Source organism: Microtus oregoni, unplaced genomic scaffold (assembly GCF_018167655.1).
Source record: "Microtus oregoni isolate MIOR12 unplaced genomic scaffold, Mior012 000052F_ref0000163, whole genome shotgun sequence".
Lineage (NCBI taxonomy): Eukaryota > Metazoa > Chordata > Mammalia > Rodentia > Cricetidae > Microtus > Microtus oregoni.
In genome coordinates, this window is record NW_024543828.1 from 4575780 (window position 1) to 4597758 (window position 21979).

A 21979-nucleotide genomic window follows, 5' to 3' on the forward strand; every position below is an offset into this window, starting at 1 on the left:
CCCGGCCGCCCGCAAGGCTAGCTTTACCCGAAATAGTTACAAGGAAACTGTATTCTTTTAAACACTGCCTGACCCATTAGTTTCAGTTTCTTATTGGCTAGCTCTTACATGTCAATCTAACCCATTTCTATTAATCTGTGTAGCCCACGAGCTGGCTTGCCAGGAATGATCTTAACCTGCTTCTGTCTGAAGTGGGAGAATCATGGCAACTCCTTGACTCAGCTTCTTTCTCCCAGCATTCTGTTCTGTTTACTCTGCCTACCTAAGGGTTGGCCTATCAAATGGGTCTAGGCAGTTTCTTTTTTTTTTTTTTTAAAGATTTATTTATTTATTATGTATACAACATTCCTTCTATGTATGCTCGCATGCCAGAAGAGGGCACCAGATATCATTACAGATGGTTGTGAGCCACCATGTGGTTGCTGGGAATTGAACTCAGGACCTCTGGAAGAGCAGTCAGTGCTCTTAACCTCTGAGCCATCTCTCCAGCCCCTAGGCAGTTTCTTTATTAATTAGAAATCATTCCCACATCAGTAGATCCTTTTCTAAAATTCATGACCTTACTAACCACGTGACTCTGGGGAGGTTTCCAGTACCAGACATGATTTCCCTTCTGTTGAGTGGGCATAATATCGATTAAACAAATATTGTTTAGCATCAGCATGTGAATGCCACTTATTTCAAACATACACACACACACATGCACACACACACACACACACACACACACACATGCACACACACACACACACACACACACACACATCTGGCCTTGCTAGTTATTGTTATAGTTCATGGGTGCTGCTGCTAAGTAGGATTGTTATTTTCTTCTTTACCTTGAGAAATTGCATAATATTTTCTGGTACCGAGGAAGCTAGATATCAAAAAAAAGGCTTTTGTGTTAAATGCAAATTTAATAACCTGCACCCTGTGTCATGTTTGTTCTTAATCAATAGGGACATTCCCTCAACACCTAAGGGGAAAACAAGGGCTACAACTAAAATCTGTATATTTTGGGGAATCATTTTGTCTACCCTAACCAATCAATCAAAAGGAGGATTCTGCAATTCTCGGATTTGGGTTCTGAAGATCTGTGACTCTGCCTACCTATATCTAAGGATAAAAGTATAAATATAACTGTAGGTCAAACATATTTACTAAATGCATCCATTCTCTATCCATTTTTTTCTGTGCCAGAAATTTGACTTATAAAGAAAATATCAAGACTTAGGATCTTTGTGAGTTTTGTCAGTTTACATCATTGAACATTCCTACCAAGGAGACTGATTTAGCAAAGTCTGATAGAGGTATTAATATTAATTCACATTTAGAATTCTGTTTATAAGCAATTAGCTGTATTGAAAAGATAAAATCTTTGTGTTTCTCTTCTCCGGGGGCATTTATATAACCTTCCCCTGTGCTCTGGAATTGAACCTTCTGCTTACTACTGGATTGCTAGCAGTTTTATTCTTTTCTCACTTACTGATTAAAAAAGCACTTGGACTGACTGTATCTATTTCAGCATTCTATCTCTTTTGTTTTGTACCTCAGTGCTTTAGTATTCATGCCAGTGCCTTATGTTTCATGGGTGTAGCAGAGTTTATGCTGAGTTTTCTTCTTACACTGATTTGTTTATGGGGAATTTTCTACTGTTTTAATTTTCTTTATGGCAGATATTAGAGCGATACAACCAATATACTGCATGTGGCATTTAGGGTAAATGGGTGCTCAAAACAGATTCTTTTCCACTTAAACTGTTGTTGTTTCTTTATAACATTTTCACTTTCTTTAGTTCCTGGGAAGTTTAATCTAGGATTTTGCATCCATCTTAATGGAAAACTGAATGCAAACTGTTTCTTGTCTTGCTGAGGCTATTTTACCATTTGTGTGTATTCTATACAAATGAAATGAATATTGCAAGGAAGCCAGTTTTGTTTTCATAGCAAGCTATTTCATCTCTATTTTATATTTGTGCTTCATTCCATGTAATTCTTAAGAAAAATAAAGTTGCAGCTCATCCTTCTCAAGGGCCTGCTTCTCTTTTTGCTTTAAGAGCATTTTGTAAACATTCTGGTAACTGAGGCCAAGCTATAGGAAAATAGAAAAAAAAATCTGTGGTTCTGTGTTTAAAACCATTCTTGCAGAAGGGAAATAATAGCAGGATCCAGCTCTTTAATTGCTCATCTCCACTATCAGCGGACAGCAGTGCATCAGAGTAGAAATATCTCCTCTATTCCTGTTACATCTAAGCTATTATGTTTAGAAAGTTCAATCTGGCACTCCAAACCTGCAACTGATTTTTGAATGGTGTTCTAAGATATACTTATCTAGAAATTAGCTATTGTACTGCTGCCTACAGCTTGCCAGGAAAGATTGCAGTAGAGGACAAGTGGAGGACACTGGCATCAGAATTCTTACATTTCACAGGCTATTAAAATAATGGAGAGAATTCCTGTGCACAATGCTAACTGAGATAATTTTACCAGCAAGGAAATTCTAGATAAAACAAAGAGAATGTCTCATGTATGAATACTGTGTTGCACAGATTTCCGTCATCAAATAAAGATAAGCTTTATATTTTGAGCAACAATTGAATTTGCTCCAACGTATGGCACGTTTTTGCTCCTCTGTCAGTCCTAATAATACCACACTCCATTTTGTATTTTCCTTAAGCTCTGTTGCTTGAATAACTTTTTCAGATGAATAGGTTATTGACGATGACATCTCACTAAATGTACTGACAGAATATGCTAATGAAATTTGGCACATAATATTTCATGCATGTTTCTCTCAGTGGAAGGGAAATCACAATAAGAAATCATAAATACCCAAGGAAGTTGCTTAATTAAGGCACAAAATGTTGACGTTCATAGACAAAATAACACTCCCAAAAGGTACAGAATTATTTCAAAACTCAGATTAAAAACTGATTCATTTCTATGTAATGAATAATAATGAATGTTCTCTTGAACACTGTCAAGGGAATACAACTTGGAATCTAAATGAGTACACCATACAATTACCCTAGCATTCATATTTATTGAACTACTACTAATAATAACCAAGTTAACAAACCAGCCTAAGTGACTATTGATAGAAAAATTAGAAAAGAAAATGTTATATATGTAGGCAAATTTTATTCCAAATAATGAAGAATGAGACTAGGATATTTTGAAAAAATGGATGGAGCTGGACATCATGATATTAAGCAGTATAAATCTTAATCAGAAACACAAATGTAATATATTTAGTTTCATATATACAACCTAGATGGTGCATGTCTGTGTGTGTGCATATGCAAAGTGGAGGAAGGGCATGTGGAATATAAAGAGGAAGAGGACTAAAAATTGGGAGGTAGGATAAGTGGGCTAATAGGAAGTAAATACAGAATAACAATAGCAGAAGTTGGGCAAGAAAAGTTAATAGAACTAGTGGTTTTGGTGCATGCCATTAATCCTAATACTCAGGAAGCAGAGGCAGGCATATCTCTGTGAATTCAGGGCCAGCCTAGTCTAAAAGTACTAGTTCGAGGATAGACTCCATAGAAACATAAAGAAAGACACATAAAAGAAAATTCCACACTAGCTCACAATTGAGTATAATAGGGGGTTATTTATTTAGGGTTAGTATCACATATCACAATCCTCTGCTGGAACAGGGAACAGCAACTGAATCCTGCAGCTGGAAAAAAGGCCGGACAAGTGCTTTACATTGGCATAAATAGGATAAGAAACCACACCTAAGTAGGCTGAGCAGGTAACTGAAAGGTACTGGTGATAGAAATTCCTACAGCACCTCCCCTTTTGTTTAAATAAGAGAGTTCTAACCCTAATACAAAATTATATACAATAAGAACAATATACAATGAGACATATTTATATCAAGTAGAAAACATGTGATAAATATTTCAATAATTATACTATCCTAATGCATTTAAGTCTTGTATAATAAATAACTTGACCAAGTCATGATTAAAAAGTAACTACAAGTATCTAGTCTTCAACCCCAAGGAAGATGCTAGAAGGGAAAATAATATTACTTGAGTAAATAGGAAGTGTAATCAAGCAACTTTCAGAATGTGAAACAAGTGACAGAGACAACTGGCTCCTTGGGCAATCACCCAAAGTCTCATTTTCAATGCTGGAACAACCAATATGAGCTAAGGCCTATAGTAACTAACAGACCGTTTTCAGAGGCAAGAAATTTTTCAAAACCATCTTACTCAATCTTGGCAAGATTTGACAGTTTTTTTTTTCCTGTATGCTGCTTGTTTTGTTTGGATATTATGCATTTTGTCCATGGTCGATGCATGGGCAGTTCCTTGCCCAAAGGCCAGTTTTGCCAAGAAAACAAGCTTCAGGTGAAGTATCTTTGGTGCTCAACATTCTCTTGGGAATAGATCGGTGCTGCCAGCAGCAATTGTGTCTCACATCAACAGAACCTTAAGTTATTTAAATGCCATATTTTACAGCTCTTTGAAGTGGTTGAAGATTATCTATCTGTGCAGAATACAATCTCTATAAATCTAAAGAAACTGATTATTCTAACTAAAAATATGTCAAACAGAGATGACAATTGATCTATAATTATTAATACCTATATAACTTAAAGACTTAGACTTCATATTAGAATATTATACAATAAACAACTGTGCAACAAGTGATGACAATGACCTCAAAATATACAAAATTTAGAAGTCTTTTTATCAGAGGTAGAAATATACATTGCAATATGATAAATAAATCCTAAAATTATATCAATATACAAAAATGTTTTAAGCAGAGGTAGAAGCATGCATGCATACAATATGGCAAAATAACTTTGCCCAGGTTTATAAATATTGTAGAAGAAAATAGTAAAATATTAAATATAATTTTATTTTGTGTCAATATACAAGAATCTATACCAATATAAATTGCCTATAAATAATAGTTCACAAGTATTCACTCTGTAACTCACTATTATTATTAGTGTGAGTAAGCTCACACTAATCTATTATCCCATCCAATTTCCACCCCTTTATTTTCCAAGGAAATCCATGAGCCTAAATAATTCCCCCAAGCTCCAACCATTTGCCAATTATAACCAACCCCTAAATGATGTCCCTAACCCTGAGGATAAACTTTGTTGTGAGTGGGGACGTCATCTTATAGATTACTTCCAGCTGTCATGGGGGTGATATCCTTTCTATGGGATCCTGTGAAAGTCAAGTCCCAGGATTATTGTCTGGTATTATTGCAAAATTATATCTTCTCTGAGTATTCAGTAGGATATTTCAGAGGTTCCTGTTTGAAATTCTGGCCAGAAGGTTGTAAAACGTGCACCATTTCAGCGAACCATCTTGAGCAGCTGGTACCCAAAACAGGTCTTTTAGTAGCACTATCAGCATCATGATGTCATATCAATCAGGTGGAGTTGTTGTTGTGGGGCCCCATCTTCTTCCTGGAAACTTTAAATATTATTGCAGGTAAATTTGTTGTTCATTGTGGAAAACTTAAACATTTGTACAAACATATCCCTTTCTCTGTGTTTAACACATCCTTTATAGTTTGATTTGATCTTTCTACCGCTGCCTGACCTGTAGGATTGTGTTGTATACCTGTAATATGCTTTATATTATAATAAGCAAAAAAATTCTTTTATTTTCTTAGAGATATATGCTGAACCATTATCTGTCTTTGTTTGTGTAGGCATGACCATGATGGTCATAACTTCTAATAAATGTGAGATTACTGAATCAGCCTTTTCTGAGCTTAAAGCAGTTGAGCACTGAAAACCTGAATAAGTGTCAATTGTGTGGTATACATATTTTAATTTTCCAAATTCTGTGAAATGGAACACAGCCATCTGCCAGATTTGTTCCTTTGAGTACCTTTTGGGTTAGTCTCTGCAGGTAGTGGTCTTTGGTTTTAGAAAAAAAAAAAAACAAGTAGGACATCTCTTTATAATTGCCATAGCTGTTTTCATGTAATAGAAAGCTCTTTCTTTAAACTTTTGCTATTGACATGATGTTTCTTATGGAATTCTGAGGCCATATACATATTTTCATTCAGCAATCCATCAATTTGTGCATTACCTTGTGCTAGAGGACCTGGCAGAGCCATATGGGATTGGATGTGTGTTATGTATATGGGACAAAATCTATTGCTGATTATATATTGAACCTGCATGAATAATGAAGTCAATTCGGTATCATCTGGTATAAATTCAGTGCTTTCAATATGTAAGATATCTCTTTCTGCATATTGTGAATCAGAAATGTATTAAGAGTTCCTTTAAAATCCTTTATCACCATAAGAGTAGCACATAATTTTGCCTTATACAAAGAATTATAAGGGCTTTCTTCCACCTTATATAATTCTTCTGATTTGTAACCTGCCATCCCTGCTTTGATGCATCAGTATAAAATATATGGGCTACAGTTATTGGATCACCACCTACAATTCAGAGAAAAATTCAAGAGGTTCTCTTTATAAGGTTAAATCTATCACTTTTGGGATAATTGCTATTAGTTTCTCCCAAAAAAAATTAGCACAGGTTTTTTGCCATGGTTCATTGTCTTCCCTTAGCATTTTTTTTTATTTCATCAGTGGTAAAAGGCACTATAATCTCCATTGGATCTATATCTACTAATTGACAAAATCAAAATCTCAATTTTTCTTTTACAAATAATTCAGAGACTTTTTCCATATATGTTTTTAATTTTTTACTTGGTTTATGTGTTTAAAAAGATCCGTTTTAAGATAATATCATCCCTCTGCATTAAAATTCCTGTAGGAGAAATTCTGGAAGGCAATATGACTAGAATAAAAGATTTGGAATCACCCTATCCACATGTACCTTCTGTAATTTCTCCTCAACAATTGTCAATTATTTTTCCACTTTGTCTGTAAATTCTCTGGGACTTTTTAAGTCTTTATCATCATCTAAGGATTTATTTGAATGAATTATTAGGCCAGGTGTTATCCCAACATCTGGTCATAGACTGAAAATATCTCCTAACAATCTTTGAAAGTCATTAAGAGTCTGTAACTGCTCTCCCCTAATTTGTGTCTTTTGTGTTCAAATTTTCTGCAACCCTATTTTGTACTAGGTAATTGACCAAACTCCTCTCTGTATTCTTTCAGAAGAAATTTGTAATCCCCATTTAGGCAAAATTTTCTTTACTTCTTCAAACATTTATCTAAAATATCTATGTTTGAATCAGATAGCAAAATATCATCCATGTAATGGTAAATTATAAATTTAGGAAATTTACTACATATTATTTCCAATGGCTGACTGACAAACTATTGGTACTGAGTGGGGGTCTTGAACATTCGCTGTTGGAGTATGGTCCACTGATATCTCCTAGTAGGCAGAGAATTAATATAAGTAGGAACTGTGTAGGCAATTTTTTTCTTTATCTTTCTCTTAGAAAGGTATAGTAAAAAAAATCTTTCAAATCAATAATTATAAGAGGTCATTCTTTAGGTAATAGAGAAGACAGAGGAATACCAGGTTGTAGTGGCCCATATCTATACTTATGGTAAAGTATGATTCCTGGATGCAACAAAAGGATGGATTTTGTTTTCACATCTAATCTGTGCCATTTCTTTGGGGAATTGAGACTGTTGACATTGAGAGATATAAATAAATGATGGAGGTGGGTCTTGTATCTTATCTGTTGCTTTCATTGGTTAACTAATAAAGAAACTGCTTGTCCCTCTGATAGGGTAGAATTTAGATAGGCGGAGAAGACAGAACAGAATGCTGGGAGAAAGAAGCAGATTCAGAAGTCGCCATGATTCTCCAACTCCAGACAGACCCAGGTTAAGATCTTCCCTGGTAAGCCACCTTGTGGGCTACACAGATTATTAGAAATGGGTTAGATCAATATGTAAGAGCTAGCCAATAAGAGGCTGGAACTAATGTGCCAGGCAGTGTTTAAAAGAATAGAGTTTCCGTGTAATTATTTCAGGTATAAAGCTAGCCGTGCAGGCAGCTAGGTGCCAGGAACATAGCCCGCCGCTCCTTATTACAACAAATAAACAGTGTTTGTTGATTCTCATTATTTTGTTGTGATATGGACTTTCACCTTCTCTTTTGATTTTCTGTACTGAGATAATTCTGTGGTTTCAGGGTGAACTTTTCCTACTAGTGCCTTCTGGAAGCCTGATTTTTAAATAAATATTTCTTTAGTTTGGTATTTTTTTGTGGAATATCTTTCTTTACCCATTGTTATTGAAAGTTTTGCTCAGTTTAGTAGTCTAGGCTGGGATCTGTGGTCTCTTAGACTTTGCTGAATATCAGGCCAAGTTTTTTCTGGCTTTTAGAGTCTCCACTAAAAAGTCAGGTGTTAGTCTAATAGGTCTGCTTTTATAGGTTAGTCGGTAGCTTTCCCTTGCAGTTTTTAATATTATTTTTTCTCTATGCTTAATGTTTTGACTATTATGTGCTAAGGGATTTTCTTTTTTGGTCCTGCTTATTAGGTGTTCTGTGTGCTCTTGTACCATGATAGGCATCTCCTTCTTTAGGTTAGTGAAATTTTCTTCTAACTATTTTGTTGAAACTACTTTCTGTACCTTTAACCTGGGTTTTTTCCCTTTCCTGTGTTTCTATATTCCTTAGTATTGTTCTTAACAATGTCCCAGATTTTCAGGATTTTTGTGCCCAGATCCTTTTTGGATTTTATATTTTCTTTGATCTATGTCTCTATTTCTTTATTTTTTTCCCTCAGTTTATGTTTTCCTTGTTGACTCTATTTCTACTTTCATTTCTAAAGTTCTTTTTCCATTTTAATTTACTGTTTGTTTTTCATAAATTGATTTATTCATATCTTTTTAAAGGACCTCTAATATTTTCCTAAAGGCTATTTTCAAATTTTAATCTTCTGTTCCATTTATATTACACATTCAGAGAATATGATAGTAGGGTTTCTAGGCTTTAGTGAACAAAGCAGAGGCATGTTGATATGGCTATAGTTGTGTTTCTATACTGGCATCTAGGCATCTGGCTTTGGAAAGATTGTAATTCTAGATATCTTGTCTTGTCTTTATTGGGTAGTTGGTTCATTCCTTGGTTTCTGTTGCCCTCTCTGGTTCTTTGGAAAGTGTTGCCTGGGAGGGAATACTTTGATCCTGACAGTGGTGGCCACAGGGAATTCTGTACAGAATATGGGGTGGAATGAGCTTCTATGTATTAAAAGCTGACACTTAGGAATGGAAGTGAATTAGATGAGGTAAGTAAATAGGGTCCACAACTGGGAGAAAAACAGGATGTGTCACAAGGATCAGACTAGTTCCTAGGGAATGGGGGCTAAGAGGAAAGAATGGCCACAGCAAGTGGTGTTATATATACCTCAGAATGAGACTGGGGGACTAGATTTTTTGGAAAAGATGGTGGGTGATCAGATCACCTGCCTGCTTCTCTAGCGAATGTGGTATGACTTGTTTAATTAATATGATTATCTTTAGTTTCATACATTTTATTCTAATGATATAGCTTCATTCATCTTTAAGATGAATGTATATGTTATGTATATTTTATGATTGTTCGTCTCTTTAAGAGACAAGCCACATCCACTTCCTGAAGCCCCTCCCTCTCTCACCATCTTGGCTCTCTCTGTTCTCTTTCCTTCTCCTCTTCTGTAATAGGAATAGGTGGGCTGCATTCCGCCCGGCTCCCAGCCACCTGGCTAGCTTATGCCCCGAATTAATTACACAGAAACTGTATTCTTTTAAACACTGCTTGGCCCATTAGTTTTAACCTCTTATTGGATAGCTCTTATATATTGATCTAACCCATTTCTAATATTCTGTGTAGCACCACAGCTGGCTTACCAGGAAAGATCTTAACCTGTGTCTGTCTGGAATGGGAGAATCATGGTGACTGCCTGACTCGGCTTCTTTCTCCCAGCATTCTGTTCTGTCTATTCCGCCTGCCTAATTTTCCATCCTATCAGGCCAAGCAGTTTTCTTTATTAGTTAACCAATGAAAGCAACAGATAAGAAACAAAACCCACCTCCATCACCCTTCTTTCTCTTTCTCTCTCTCTGTCTTCTTCTCCACTCTTTTTCTCTCTTCTCTTTCTCTTTCTATCCCTCTTTCTCTCTCTCTTACCCCCTCCTCCCCTTTTTCCTTCCCCTCCATAACTCAACTAATAAATATTCAATTCTATTCTATACGATGTGTCTGTCCATGTGCCTCCCACCCACTGCCTGCCCATACCACCCACCGCCTGCCCATACTTCTCACTGCCAGGAACTTGCCCCTTCACCAGGAACTTGCACTTTCCGGGGACTCACTGTCTGTGGGACCAGCCAGCCAACACATGGCTGGGGACCAGCCACCGGGACCCTGCAGCAAGCTGCTCAGGACCCCTAGCAAAATCATAACAGTATATAGAACACATTTTCTTTCCATTGCTCTTGTTTGGGATACCAAATTGATTCAATAACTCAGCTCCTATGAGTAGTGTTACAGGAGGACTTGATGTTCAAGTATCTTTGTGATATGCTTGCTTGGACACCTTTAAGGAAACAATATAAGTATAATAGCAGAGTTTTATGGAAAATTATTTATTTTTACTTTCAGAAACATCCATACTAACTTAAAAAGTGGTTTCACTAGAGATGTTGGGTTCAGCAGGGTTGCACAACTGATTGAAGAACAGTCAATCAAGGCTTGTAAGCAAGGACCAAAGTTTATCCCAGGAAAAGAAAAAGAGAAATCTCCATGGGACAAAAAACTTACCAGCTATAGCTGTGACTACAGCCAGTTCAGGATTCTGAGGATGTGGCAAAGGGCAGTATCTGAACACTTCTTTTTATAGCAATTTTTTACACTTTTTATTGACATGAATTTTCATAGACTAGTTTGTATTTAGCCTATTGTTTTACTCTGCCACTTCCTGGTGTTATTTATCAAAGTTCTGCACTTCCCCTGACACAGCCAGTTTTTACTAGCAGGAGAGCGTATGGGACAATACACAACCAATACGTCATGAACATCCCATCAATTAAAGGTTAAATCTGCTCACATTCCCGTGTTTGGTCATGAGTGGCTTAAGGGGGTGTAATCTCAAAGCTGCCTCTCAGTTTGCAGAGGGCCACTTCTGCCTTGTAGACAGAGTTGTCTGTTGTAAAGCCAGGAACTTCACTGTTAATAGTTAATCCTTAAATTGCTGAGAAAACTTCTGGCAGTCGGCTCTCATTCTCCTTGGTTTCCTACTTTTTATTTTTTTTCTTTCTACCTTCTTATTTCTGGTTACTATATGTCTATATTCTTCTTAGACTCTTCAGAGTATTAAGGGATCTTTTTCTCATTCCTTCATTACCATTTGTTGCTGTATTTTTCTTCTTTTTACTTTTTCTTTTTTTCTTTTTTTTATTTGCATTTTATTTAATTTATTAAGAAATAAATTTCTTATTTTATTTATTTATTCATTTCATTTTTCAACACTGGATTTCTCTGTGCATTCCTGGGTATCTTGAAAGTATCTAGCTCTGTAGACCACTCCTTTGTGTGTGAGAGTGTAAATGATTTATTTTGTTCTTTTATTAAAAGTATTATTTATTTTGTTTTTTTTTCCTCTCTCATATATTACATCCTGGCCACAGATTTTTCTTCCCAGCCCTCCAGTTTCTCCCCTGCGATCTCCCCTAAACCCTAGATATCCCTACATCCCCTGTCTCCCCTCAAAAATAACAGACCTCCTAAAGAGTCTTTGTATCACAAAGTTGCCATAATTTGAATTTTACTGGTGGCTCCTGATATTTATCATTGTTTTTACTTGTTTGTTGGCCTGGTGAATATCTCTAAGGAACTGTCCCTTTCATTAGCTCATTTCTTCAACAGATTTATTAGAATTTCTTTAGTTTTTAGTTTATAGAGTTCCTCATATATTTTCAATATTAATCCATTGTTACATGTGAAGTTATCTGAGATTTCCTTCCATTCTTCAGGCTATCACTTCACTTAATTATTTCCTATCCCAAACCTTTTTGATTTCAGTCAATCCCATTTTTTTAAATCATAGCATTATTTCCTGAGTGATTAGAGTCCTATTCAAATATCCTTTCATCTACTCATTTCTAGTACTTTTCTCTCAAAACAATTCTGCTTCAGATATTGTATTAATCCTTCTGAATATTAGGGTTGTTTCAGATAAGGTAAATACCTTATACATCCATTCTTCAATATGTTTTACCAATGACATTTGTTGAAAATACTGTTCTTTATTTAATTATGTTTTCTTGACATCTAAAAGAAAAGCAAAGATCTATAGACAAGTAGATTCAATTCTAGAAACTCAGTTCTATGAGACAGATTACTGTGGCTGTTTAAGTTCCAGACCATGTGTTGCTATGGTATATAGTAAATTGAAAACAGGTATGGTGATATCCTCATCATACTTATTGTTCTCTTTTTTTTTTCTCATAGTTACTTGGGCTTCCTGGGTTCTTTTGTGGTTCTATATGAATTTAAGCATTTCTAAAAGTTTCCATTAAGGACACCATAGGAATTCCGATTAAGATTATATGAAATCTATAGTGAAAGAACCTACAGACCCCCTCCTCAAAACCCGTAGCTAGCATGCTCCCAGGGGAACGTCCTGTTTGCTTTTAAAAAATTCTCTGGATCAGCAGCCAGCCTGCTCCCATAAGAACATCCCATGTGCCTGGGAGGGCAGGAGATCTATGAGATAGAGATAGGAAGACTGCAAGGCAAGATGTCAATAAGATAGGATGTCAACAAAGCAGGTTAGCTATAAGATAGGAACAGGATGATTGTTGCCAGGCATCCATGCTGAGAGAGGAAACCATTCATGCCCCCTACCACATTCCGATAACCATGCTTTTGCTTCTGTAAACTTGCTTCTTGCTGACACCCATGCTGAGAGAGGAAACCATTCATGCCCCCGCCTCATTCCAGTCGACCAATAACCACGCTTTTGCTTCTGTAAACTTGCTTTTTGCTCTTCCCTATAAAAAGCCCACCCTCCAGTTGGCAGGTGCGCAAATCTTCCGAGAGATCTTGCTGCCCACAGGTACCTGTGCCTACTCAATAAACCTCTTGCGATTTGCATCTGTGCAGTCTCGGCCTGTTCCTTGGCGTTGGGGAGGTCTCCTCCCGAAAAGAGGTCCTCGTCAAGGGTCTTTCAATAGATTACTTTGTGCAAGAAAGCCTTTTTCATAATACCAATTCTATTGTTCATTGAACACGGCAAAATATTTCTATTATCTAATGGCACTTGAGCTCTGTTCTAATTCTAAAATCTGATTTACATACATCTGATTCCTGATTTTGAGTACAAAATTTACCATGTGTTGAAACTTTGGTAAGTCTCTTAATGATAGTGTTTTAGACAGCTCATCTGTAAAAATAAGACTGATATCCCAGCACTCAGGAAGTAGAGGCAGGCAGATCTCTGTGAGTTCAAGACCAGCCTGGCCTGGTCTACAAGAGCTAGTTCCAGGACAGGCTCCCAAGCTACGGAGAAACTCTATCTTGAAAAACAAACCAACAAAAAAAAAGTCAAATTTAATATCTCATTATATAAAGCACAATTTTATAAGATGAGTATTTGGTTGGGCATTATTTTGGTTAACTTTAAAGATATTCCTTTTATTTCATATTTTATAAACTTTGTTTTTAACAGAATAACGTTGACAGGCTTATATGTTTTATCTTTTCTAATCTCCAGGGACTGTTTTCTAGGAGTCTTTCCCATCATAGCCATTTAGAGCTTTATAGTTTATGTCACAAATTGAAATATTCTTAAATTCTAGATCTAAAGGGAAAGTGACAATGTATAGTCTGTGTTTGGTTGAAGCTTCATCCCAACCACTGAGATCCTTATATCCAAAGAGTCTGGAATGTTTGGGTGGGGTTTCAACCCAGCCCCTGGCATCCATTATGGGTAATTGGGAGGAAAGTTTCATTTCAAGACCCTTCTTCTGTCCAAACTCCACCACCAAGGAAGCACCAAACAGTGACCCCTCCCACAGGCTATTTAAATTGCCCTCCCTTCTCCAGAGAACAGAACAGGCAATCTTTCTAGTTCTCCTTTCCTCTCTCCTCCCGAGGGTTTCCTGGTCTTCCTTCCTGGGAGTGATGGTATGCAATAAACCTAGGTTTTTACTAATTCGGTTTGATTTGTTCTGATTTGGATTATTGCGTTGGCAAAAATTTATCGGGTTGAAAATAGTTCACAGTCTCTGACTTCAGTTTCTCTGTACTGATGGCTTTGCTATGCTAATACCTGGCAATCCAGAAGCTTTATACTCAGGTGAGGTAGATAACTTTTAAGTTTTCTTTTATCTTTTGTTTTGCTTTGTTTTGATCTATTTGTTCATTATATGTATGCTCAAATGCTTACATTAATTTCAACTTAGTATGAAGATTTTTTGTTTTGTTTTGATTGTTTTTTTGAGACAGGATTTCTCTGTATAATAGTCCTGGCTGTCCCGGAACTCAATCATAGAGCTGGCTGGCCAAGAACTCACAGAGATTTGCCTGCCTCTACCTCCAGAACCCTAATGTTACAGCTGTGTGTCACCACCTCCCAGCAACAATTTTTATTAAAATATGAAATGTCTAGGAAAATTTCTGAAAACACCATAGATGTTTTTAGTTTTACTGTCACTCCCCCACAGTTTAAGTCCATGCAAAATATGAGCCTTATTGATAATATTATAATTTTTTTCTTGAAATAATCAAAATGATGTTACACATAGATCAATATTCTCTTCAATTGTATGACAAAAGTTTCATCCTCTAAAAATCTGTGTTTCAAAATGCATTTTAAAATATACATTCCATTTGAAAAACATTATATAAAGTACCATTTCTCTTGTGCATATTCAATAAACATCGATTTCAGTCAGAAATTTTTAGTCTGGCCAAAGTCCCTATATAAAAATGTATTGACATCAGCACTCTAGAAATCCTCTTTTCATTGATGTAATTGAGGAATCTCATTATAAATGTTTGAAGAAATACATTCACTTACAGAGGAAGATACTGTACTGAATACAACTGACTACAATCTTTGCGAGTGTAAGGAATTGATTCTGATATAACAGGGTCACAGATTAATATATTGTGAAGATGATCTGCACCACAGAGATTTACTTGAGCTTATACTGATGACCAGAGACTATTTGTTATATTAATACAAATGAACAACCATGTATTACTTTGATTAAGTGAAATTTTCAAAGTTTCCAGTCTATGTTAATTTTCTTCCCTATGTATGATAAAAATACAGAATGACTCTTTGTTGATAATATTTTTCTCATCATAAACTCTAAAGCTAATTGAGTATCTGGAAACACGTAGTTTAAATATCTATTAATATGTTTCATAAGGTCACAGCAGAAAATCCTAAATCACAAAGACTGCAAATTTATGGTCTTTGTATTTCTTTGAAAAATATATCCCTACATGCCCTTATCTATCTGTCTATCATCTATCTATCTATCTATCTATCTATCTATCTATCTATCTATCTATCTATCTATCTATCATCTGTCTGTCTGCTGTCTATCTATCTATCTATCTATCTATCTATCATCTATCTATCTATCTATCTTTCTTTCTATCTATCTATCTATCTATCTATCTATCTATCTATCATCTATCTGCTTAAAACTTCCACTCTACTTTCAAAGAGAATGAGACTTCCATAAATGATGAAATGGAACATGCATTAACATAGTGAGATTCAAAATCATTGGTACTCTGTTTGCAAAAATGCCAGCTCTATTGATTGTGTGACCTTGAAGTGAAACCTTAATTTATTTGAGCTGTTACTGATTTTAAAAATGGTATTTCTGTTTCCATTCCATAGTTAAGAAAATTTAATAAGGCAATGAATATTTTAATAAAAATGATAAATATACTTACTTTATCAACCAAAACTTATCTTCATGTGATACCATTTTCTTGCTTAGATGCATAACCAGGCATGGTTTCTGTCCTGTATAATCCTAAGAGCTCTGTATATTTTATCACTGGATTTGTTCATTTAAAATCATACTAGAATAAAATGTCTAAGAGAAAAGAATTTCCCAGATACGAAAGATTGTATCATGCAGTTTGTAAAGCTCAGGCTCTAAGTTTAGAATGTTTCTATTGATCTACCTTTGTTACTTGTATGACTATAGACAAACTACTTTTTGCTTTCTATGTCATATCTTCACTATATGTAATACATGTTTGCCAATATTACACATAACCTTGAACTTATATGAGTTAACTTTGTTGAAATAGGAGATAAGGTAATAGGATATTAGTCTGCATTAGATATGTCATAACACAGTATGATATGTCATCTCATATGAGTTGAGTTTAATGATTTCTGTTCTTCATCAAGGTCTGAAGAAAAATGGTATCCTATTTTATGAGGTTCAAAGGTTCCTTTATTTATCACAATGTATAGGTTACCTGTCATAGTGTCAGTTACGTTTCATTGAATTTAGGTGCACAAATTAATATAATTTATCAAAGTACATAATAACTCTTGTTGATCTTGAAAATGTATATTATTAAATGTGAATGCCTTCATACTGTTATTTTTGCAGACATGGATCCTGAAATATGTAAGACTTTGCAAGAGTAAATCGTCATAATGTGTACACATTACTAAATAATTTTTAATTTATTTATTTATTTATTAAAAATTTCCACCTCCTCCCATTTCCCTTCTACTCTCCCCTTCCCCTCCCTCTCCAGTCCTAAGAGAAGTCAGGGTGCCCTGCCCTGTGGGAAGTCCAAGGCCCTCCCCACTCCATCCAGGTCTAGGAAGGTGTGCATCCAAACAGACTAGGCTCCCAAAAAGCTAGTACATGCAGTAAAATCAAAACCCAGTACCATTATCATTGGCTTCTCAGTCAACCCTCATTGTCAGCCACATTCAGAGAGTCTGGTCTGATCACATACTTCTTCAGTCCCAGTCCAGCTGGCCTTGGTGAGCTCCCATTAGATCTGTTGCATTGTCTCAGTGGGTGGACACCCTCCTCATAGTCCTGACTTCCTTTCTCATGTTCTCCCTCCTTCTGCTCTTCATCTGGACCTTGGGAGCTCAGTCCAGTGCTCCAGTGTAGTTCTCTGTTTCTATTTCCATCCATCGCTGAATGAAGGTTCTATGGTGATATGCAAGATATTCATCAGTGTGACTATGGGATAAGACCAGTTCAGGCATCCTCTCCTCTGCTTCCCAAAGACCTAGCTGGAGACATCTCCTTAGACACCTGGAATCCGCTCTAGAGGCAAGTCTCCTGTCAACCCTAAAATGGCTCCCTTAATTAAGATATCATCTTCAATATTCCCATATCCACTCTTCCACCATCTCAACCATCCCATTCTCCCAAGCTCTCACCAATTCTCCCCTTCTCCCTTCTCTCTCTCTTTTTCCCCTCCTCCCACACGACCTACCCCTGTGCTCCCCACTTTTCTCTGGCAATCTTGTCTACTTCCAATATCCAGGAGAGTAAATATCTATTTTTCTTTGGGTTCACCTTCTTATTTAGCTTCTCTAGAATTCCAAATTATAGGCTCCATGTCCTTTGTTTATAGCTAGAATCCACTTATGAGTGAGTACATACCATATTCATCTTTTGGGGTCTGAGTTATCTCACTCAGTAAAGTGTTTTCTATTTCCATCCATTTACATGCAAAATTCAAGATGTCATTGTTTTTTACTGCTGAGTAGAACTCTAATGTGTATATGTGCCATACCTTCTTTATACATTCTTCTATTGAGGGGCACTTAGGTTGTTTCCAGGTTCTGAATATTACAAATAATACTGCTATGAACATAGTTGAACAAATGCTTTTATAGTATGATTGGCATATATATGAGTGGAATTGCTGGATCCTGAGGCAGTTGACTCCCAGTTTCCTGAGAAACAGCCACAAGGATTTCCAAAGTGGTTGCACAAGTTTGCATTCCCACCAACAATGGAAGAGTGTTCCCCTTACTCCTCATCATCTCCAGCATAGGCTATCATTTGTTTTTTTTTTTTATTTTAGCCATTATGACAGGTGTAATATGATATCTCAAAGTTGTTTTGATTTGCATTTCCCTAATCGCTAAAGAGGTTAAACATGACCTTATGTGTCTTTTGGCCATTTGAACTTCTTCTGTTGAGAATTCTCTGTTCAGTTCAGTACCATATTTTATAATTGGGGTAATTAGAGTTTTGATGTCTAGTTTTTTGAGTTCTTTATATATTTTGGAGATCAGAACTTTGTCTGATGGGGGGTTGGTGAAGATCTTCTCCCATTCAGTAGGCTGCCAAATTTGTCTTAATGACCGTGTCCTTTGCTTTACAGAAGCTTCTCAGTTTCAGGAGGTCTCATTTATTCATTGTTGCTCTTATTGTCTGTGCTACTGGGATTCTATGTAGGAAGTGGTCTCCTGTGCCCATGTGTTTCAGTGTGATCATATTTATGTTGAGGTCTTTAATCCATTTGGACTTGAGTTTTGTGCATGGGGATAGATATGGATCTATTTTCATTCTTCTACAGGTTGACATCCAGTTATGCCAGCACCATTTGCTAAAGATGTTTTCTTTCTTCCATTGTATAATTTTAGCTCCTTTGTTGAAAATCAGATGTTCATAGGATTGTGGATAAATATCCGGGTCTTCAATTCGATTCCATTGGTCAGCGTCTCTGTTTTTAGGCCAATACCAAGCTGTTTTCATTACTGTAGCTCTGTAATAGTTAGAAGACAGGGGTGGAAATGCCTCTGGAAGTACTTTTATTGTATAGAATTGTTTTGGCTATCCTGGGTTTTTTGTTTATCTACATAAAGTTGATTATTGTTCTCTCTACTCTGAAGAATTTTGTTTGGATTTTGATGGGGATTGCATTGAATCTATAGATTGCTTTTTGTAGAATTGCCATTTTTACTATGTTGATCCTACCTATCCATGAGTATGGGAGATAACTACAGAGTTTTTTTTTTTTTAAAGTAGCTCTGAAATGATAGCTTTTACTGTTCTCATTATATGGAAAATAAATTAAGACAATAGAAATTCTTTTTAATTTGAACAGGAATAGTAACTAAATAAGAGTAGATAATTTAAAATCTTATATATCAAAGAAAAAACAATTTCCCGTTGAGAAAATTTTTTGCTATGTTTAATGACTCACCTTTTGACATTGACTGGTGTATTTGTGTAAATAATATTGCCAAAGATGTTTATATTGGCTTTCCGGTATCTTCAGAATGCTACCTCTATTACATAAAAAGCACAGATTTTTAATGTGCTTTATGAGGAAACATACTGGAAGTATCCAGCTACTTCTGATTTAATAAAAAGCTCCATAGTTAAGTGGCAGAAAGGCTGAAGAAGGATGAAGGAGGAAGACAAGTAAGTGATATAGCAACAACCAAGCTTTTCTAGATTTTGAAAGAGTCAAAAAGAAAGACTGTAACAAAATCTCCCCAATAGTAACCAGCCCTTAATAATGCCTTGATTTCTCCATCTTGGGCCTTACTTCAGACTTCTGGCTTCAAGAACTATGAGAGAATCAATTGTTGTTCTAATCCACTAAATAAACTAATATGATAAGGTAATATACAATTAAAATATACCGAAAAAATAAATAAAAGTACCAAAATATGTCCATAAAATGACTTCATTCCTCATATCCTGTCCTATGTCTTTACTGTTTAGACTCTCTCATTTAAACCACTTCCACAAACCAGCTCATATTAAACTAAACAAAAATTGTAAATAGTATTTATTTCAGTGTCTATTTGCTAAAATTAAAAGCATTATTTTGTTCAGTTTATGCCTCCTGATCTATATAGTCTTTTTCCTTGGATTTATAGCAAATGCCTTGTCTTCTTCCTGAACATACATGTCCACACATGCGCACACTCACATACCACACAGAAACACACACACACACAGACACACAGTTGGAATTTCTGTGAACTCCCAAATAATGACACAGAGACTTTTTATTAATTATTAAAGCTCAGTCTTAGCTTATAGTTGTTTCCAACTAGCTCTTAAAATGTAAATTAACACATTTATATTATTTTAAATTCTGTCCTGAGGCTTGTTAACTCTTAGTACCATACATTCTCTGTGAATGGGCTGACGTATCTACCCTGCCTCAGGTTCTTTCCCCAGAGTTTCCATCTCCCCATGGAAGTCCTAGCTATCCTCTCCTGTCTAGCTATTAACCATTCAGCTCTTCACTAAACCAATCTGAAGATGCCTTAGGCAGGTGAGGAAGGACAGAGACACAACTTCACAGTCTACAAAAAGATTATCTCTCTCACACACACACAATTATACACACCTTTTTCATTTATTTTTGCTCAGTTATTGCTGTTTCCTCTTTTTTCTTCCTGAACTTTTACTTTTGTGTTGTAATTCTCCAGCAACACCTAAACCAGCCTTCTTCTCTTTAGACTATCCAATTTAACTCCACTTAGTTCAAAACATTTTCTTGTAGAATTTCTGCTGTATATCTTGTAACACTGCTATCCTGAACACTAGGAATACAAATTCAACTTCCTGTTTTACAATATCCACTTGAATGCTGATATATATTGTTTTATGAAAATAAGAGTGATATTTCTGATCTCACATATACTCTTTTTTTGAAATACATCACTTCTCCTTCCAGAGAAAATGTCAATGTCTTCTTCGCTTGAACCAAAGTAGATATTTTTGATTGTCTTCACAGGAGAATGTGATGTAATTAACACCTTAACTTCTAAGTCTAGGTGGTAAAATAAAATGCATGATTATACTTTACCTCTTTCTCTTTTGTTATGCTTTCCAGTTGAACCAAGACATAATGGTGGAAACAAATCTATGCAACTGAAGAAGTTGTCTGTCAGTACTTTGGCTAATAATGCAGGCAAGGTTCTTTCTGAAAACTAGTAAGTTATCAGACTTGAAAGTGTAATAATGAAACATTCCCCCAAGTTCAATTTATTATGTAGTGGCGATTATCAAGTCGAGCTAACTAGCAGGTATTTAACTAAAATACATACTAATATATTTTTTTAAAAATGTATTTTTAATTATGTGTCTGTATCTATGTGGAATAATTGTGCCTAAGTTCAGGTGCCTATATAGGACAGAAGAAGGCATCAGATCTTTCTGGCACTAAATATATAAGCAGTTGTGAGCTACCAAATATTTGTGCTGAGAACTGAACTTATAATTTTTGCAAGATCAGCAATTGCTCTTAAATACTGAGTTTTTGTTTTAGCCCCTAATGTTTGTATACTTTAAATCAATATCTTGTGCAGTAGATTTTTCCCAGGAATAAATAACTGGAAGACATGAACCATAAACATTCCACAATTGTATCTAATTTAATTTCAATTCTGCTTTACATGGTAAATACACCTACTACTTTGTAACTTCCCAATTTTCATGTAACTGCCCTTTTATTGCCAGGAAAAAATTCTATAATCACCACTGGTTATATTGTCTTTTCTTCCCAGAAGAAAATGAAGTGTAAAATCTGTTATATTCAATAAGGAGTATCTTCTATGTCTATTAATGGAACCTGTTTCAAACCAGGTTCTTCTCTCATATTTACCACTTCTATCTTATTTCAACTTCATAAATCTGTTCTGTCTTTTCCACACAATAAACAGAATGAGAATTTGAAAAGTTGGGTCTGGGTCTGGCCCTGTTATTTTTTTGTTTGTTTGTTTTTTAATCATGAAAATATAAATAAAAAAAACTTTGCCCTTTTCTATGCTGTGAATATGTTTTATATCCATTAGTTAATAAAACAGCTGATTTTGCCAATAGCAAAGCAAAGTGGAGCCAGGCAAAAGTAGCAAACTGAAAATACAGAGAAAGGAGCAGAATCTGGGCAGATTCCATTTAGTTACTAGAGCAACAAGATGTATTAGAAAACACGTAACATCATGGAGTCATTCACCAAAATATATATTAATAGATATGGGTCAATTTATATTGTAAGAGCTAGTTAGCAATAG